This window comes from Trachymyrmex septentrionalis, unplaced genomic scaffold (assembly GCF_001594115.1).
Source record: "Trachymyrmex septentrionalis isolate Tsep2-gDNA-1 unplaced genomic scaffold, Tsep1.0 scaffold54, whole genome shotgun sequence".
NCBI lineage: Eukaryota > Metazoa > Arthropoda > Insecta > Hymenoptera > Formicidae > Trachymyrmex > Trachymyrmex septentrionalis.
In genome coordinates, this window is record NW_017305715.1 from 755,732 (window position 1) to 761,128 (window position 5,397).

The 5,397-nt window shown below is 31.7% G+C and overlaps 1 protein-coding gene across 12 annotated transcripts in view; it reads right to left on the bottom strand.

The window, feature by feature from the left end:
* The window catches only part of LOC108752104 (triple functional domain protein), a 29,490-nt gene that overhangs the window by 18,717 nt on the left and 5,376 nt on the right, over positions 1 to 5,397 (bottom strand). The window lies entirely within an intron of this gene.

Below are 5,397 nucleotides of genomic sequence, written 5' to 3' on the forward strand. Positions count from 1 at the left end.
ATATATATATATATCCGAAATTCCGAGGATAATACTATATGTAAAACTTTGTGAAAAATTAAATAATAAAACAATCACAAAATAATAAAAGCGTGAGCCGTTTTTAAAGTAGATTTTTTTAAAGCGTTTTTTAAGTAGATTTTTAAATATAAACGTTTAAAGTTTGACTAATCGTAAACGTTGGTTAAAGTCATCAAGTGTCTGTGTGATAGTATATGTACAGTGACAATGTTTTGTTTAGTATCTAATACTATTGCACGCACGTGGACAGATGACTTTTTAATTAACCCATACGGTTAATAAAACTTTAAACGTTTATACTTAAAAAACTATTTCACGGAAAAAAATGGTTCACTTTTATTACTTAATTGTTCACAAAGTTTGACGCTGCAATAATATTACCCTCGAATTTCGGGATACCCTGTATATGTATATATGTATACTAGATGATTCGTATAAAATAACCGATGAAAAGGTAGTTTGTACTAATGTGTTTAGTACAAAGAGAAAACAATTATTATATAGGCGGAAACGTTGGGGACATTTCAAGATCAACTACATTTTAAAAAATGGAATTATATAAATTTTTTTACACAATATAATTCCTCTAATTCTAATTATTTTGCATAAAATATTAAGATAGAGATATCAAAAACTAATAGTTTACTAATTTTTTAATAATCGTATCTTAATATTTTTATAAACAAAATAATGAGACGAATCAATTCGTATAAAGAAAGCATATAGTTGCTATAAAAAAATGTGTGGGCAAAATGAATAATTTTTTAAATAAATAATTATATGTTTTCTTTACACCAATTGATTCATCTTGTTATCCTATTCAAAAGTATTAAGATACGATTATAAAAAAAAAATTAATAGTTTATGAGTTATTTAACATTTCATGTCAATCTGTACCAGAATAAAGTATAAATACGTATCTCATAAACTATTGATTTTTTTTATATTTCTATAATACCTTAATACTTTTATATGCAGAATAATTAGAGGAATCACATTGTGCACAAAAATTCATCTAATTCCATTTAAAAAATGGAATTGACCCTGAAATGTCATTATACGAGGTCTCTCTTTGTACTGAACACATTGGCATAAACTACTTTTTCATATACATATATCCGCTAATAATTAAAACGATCACTTTACAAGAATCATCCTGTATATAGTGTTAACGTAACCACCCTCGTACCTGGTTTATACTTCGGTCTTAACCTTAAAATCCTAAAATTCAGCTAATGGAATATAGATTTCAGTTAGAACTTTATTAAGACTGATAACACTATTGGCTGAATTTTAGGATTTTAGAATTAAGACCAAAGCACAAACATTAATCTTTATAGGATAAAGTCAAATTAAAAATATGTTCAGATAAAGATTATATAGTTGGAAGGAAGACAAATAATTTTTAATAAATGTACCTTAATACTTTCATGCATTAAATAATAAAATTAATTAATTGTTGTAAAGAAAATTTACGTTGTTTGCCAAAGAAAATATTATACGAGTATATAGTTTCATATAGGTGAATTGCATAATTTTTTTTAAAAACAATTTTGTATTTCTTTATTCTAATTGATTTATTTCATTATTCTACGCATAAAAGTATAAAGATATAATCACGGAGTAATAAGAAAATCAAACTCGAGGTCTGAAAATGGGCTTGAAACACGGTGTAGGATAACCCATGGAAAATTCGGAAGATGTGATTTTAATGCCATCATGCCTTACGGGAAAAGTTGGAAGTATTGACTGTTACGTGATCACAGGTCACACAATGAGCTACTTAAACTTGTCTTTTAAGCATACATGATTCAGAGTAGAAATTTAGAGGAAAATATTACGTGTATTGTCTATTTAGTGAAATGTTGTGTGAGAAATCTCAAAAGATTGGTCTAATTTTTGTGAAAAAGTGAACAAAAAGAAATATAGAAAATCGAGTAAGGATTTCTTTTTATTTATTGTATTTTAAACTTATTTTTTGGACATATATGTATATAAATTTCTTTTATATCGCTTTCTCATAATATTTTCATAGATATATAATTACATAATATTTCTTTTTACAAATATACATTTTTAAGTTAATTTAATATTTTTCCTAATTTTTCTATATTTTTTTCTTTATTTTTCAATCTATTTACAATTTATTTTTATTAATTTTTATTAATTTTCATAAAGTTTAAATTATTTTATTGCAATATTAGGTTTATTCGCGACGCATACTCTAATATGCTCTAATATGTTCCTACAATAGCACTTACTCACTTCAACGAATTCGTTGAAGATGCGAATAAATCTAGTGAGTTTTGCGAGGAATTTTGACAGAGTAAAAAAAGGATGAAAAGAGAAAGAAGTTTAGGTGATAACCGTGGCAACGCTAAGTAACTTACTTATTTCACGCATGCGCACTTCATTTTGGCCAATACTAACATCAAAGGTGCCAACTGAGAGTTGCACCGTATATACTGTGACCGTGTTTCAAGCCCACTTTTTTTCATGACCGGCCGCTTGAGTTTGATCTCCTTCTTATTACTCCGTATAATTAAAAGAATGAATAATTTACGAGATATTTTTTATTTCATGTCAAAATGTGTCTCAATTAAATAAAAAAATACCTCATAAACTATTGGTTTTTTGATAACTCCATCTTTATAAGCAAAATAATTAGAGGAATCACACATCTTATATAAAAAAAACATATAATTCCATTTAAAAAAATGACAATACAATCTCAACAATTGATTAAAGAGAGAAAAATCAATTTTATTATTACTTATCCTCCTTCAAAGATCATAGAACTCTCCACGTAAAAATAAAAAAATGTTCGGAATTTTTTTAATGATCATGAAAACGTGTTAGTGTAAGATTAATATTGTAAGATTAAAGATAAACAAGTATTGTATACGTAGGCTGCTGGAAAAGTTTCTGCAATCTATTACTTCCAGTGGCGCCAACGTTCTGCTACTATCATATCCGTAAATTTAGACGTTTTTAACCTACCTATAATTCAATTGACAGTTTGTACCCAAGCCAACTAGTTTTGTTTGTATAGTATTTTAAAAGAAGTTATTTTGTAAGAAAATGGAAATTTCGCGTGAAAATGTTCGGGCAATGATTTTTTACGATTACAAATGTAATCTAACTCCGAAACAATGCATCGGTCGATTTCATCGGTCAATAACGCCAGCTGTCACACAGCACGTCAAACCGTTGATTTTTTATCCAGTAATAATATCGAATTGATAACTCATTGTCCGTATTCACCTGATTTATCACCTAATGACTTCTTTTTGTTCCCAAACATTAAAAATAAGATGCGTGATGAGCGATTTGAGTCGCCTGAAGCAACTGTTGAAACATTTCGTACACTGATTTCTGAGGTTACAGCCTTAGAGTGGAAAAAATGCTTCGAAAATTGGTTCGAGCGTGTGCAAAAATGTACCAATCTTTCGAATACTTTGAAAAACAATAAAGCCATTTACCGAATTTTACATGTTTTTTTTCTCTTTGTTTGCGGAAACTTTTCCAGCAGCCTACATATCTTGCATCGAAGATATTGAAGTTTTAAGAAATTTGTGTTTTTTAACATTTATAACTAAAAAGATTACAAAATATACAAAATTTTTATAGACATAAATTTTTTGAAATTTTCTCGATTTTTAAACAAAAACTTTAGTTTTAATGAAACAAATTTAATAGTATGAAAAAAACAATGTTTTAGTTTTAATTTTCTGTCTGTGTACAGGGGGGGGGGGGGCATTACACCTTGTGTGTGATGGAGGGGCATGTCGCTGAGGAGTGCGATGCTTCCCCGTGTTGCCCCCTATCTGCAACGGGAGGGAAGGCGCCCGGGCAAATCACTGTCCGGCATCAGTGAGTTGCTAAAAATCTTCCCCCTTTGCCGCGAACCATTCATCGAGCCATTTTTTCATATCTTCGTACGAACCAAAGTGCTGCTCAGCAAGTGCGTGACCCATCGATGCAAATGATAATCGGAAGGAGCCAAGTCTGGTGAGTAAGCCGCATGGGAATGGAACTTCCCAACTGAGTGCTTCCAACGTGTCGCGAACCGGTTTTGCCGTATGTGATGGAGCATTGTCATGAAGAAAAATGACTTTGTGTTGTCTCTTTTTGTATTCTGGTCTTTTTTCAAGCAGCGAACGGTTCAAATCGATCAATTGTTGTTGGTAGCGTCCAGCATTAACCGTTTCACCAGGTTTTAACAGCTCATAATAGACCACACCCTTCTGGTCTCACGAAACACAGAGCATCGTCTTTCTGCCAAAGCGATTCGGTCTTGCGGTCGATGTGGATAGTGCGCCTGGGTCTACCCATGATTTTTTGCGCTTGGGATTCTCAAAATAAATCCACTTTTTATCCCCACTAACGATACGATGCAAAAACGACTTCCTTTTGTATCGTGCAAGCAAAATTTCACATGTGTTTTTGCGCCTCTCCATCTGCCTGCCGTCCAACTCATGCGGTACCCATCTTCCGGTCTTCTGAATCTTTCCCATCTCTCGTAGGCGATTGGAAACAGCTTGTTGACTAACGCTCAATTGCTCTGCGAGTTGTTTTTGTGTTTGTGAATCATCTTCGTCCAACAATGCTTGCAATTCCACATCTTCGTACCTTTTTGGCGGTTTTCCGTGTTCCTTGTCTGCAACATCGAAGTCACCACTTTTAAAACGCCGAAACCATCGTTCACACGTATCTTGCGATGGAGCATGTTCACCATAAGCTTCTCGAAGTAATCGGTATGATTCAGCAGCAGTTTTCTTCAAATGAAAACAAGAAATTAATGCTGTCCGCGAATGCTCTTTGTTTGGTATAAATTTCGACATATCGAACACAGCAACACAACACTATGCAAACACTTTTTCAATTTATCACTCGTGCGCGTCTGACACTTGTTGATGGCACTTCAAAATGGCATAACAGTCGAATCTTTATACCACACACTGCATTGATGCGCCATCTGTTTTCTCAAATCCACATTTCATACTTGTACACCTGGTATATACAATATTAACTTTCTTTCTGTGTAGAAATATTTTAACATCAACATATCACGATAATATTCCTAAGAAAAACTTGAAAATTTTCCATCGGGCAACTTTTTATTTAGGTACGTTTTTGTTAGCTTGGTGTGTTTACACTCATGTACACAGACAGAAAATTAAGCAAATAAATAAAAAATGGTATCTCTTTTAAAAATGTAAAGAAGTTCTTTCCAAATATGATATCATAAAAAAATTTTAGGATCGCAATGAAATCGACTTGTGAGATTCCATCGCAGTCCCAAAATTTCCTTTATGGTATTTTCTACATACAATATAAAAAGAGAATATCCTCTTTTAAAAATCTGAAACAATT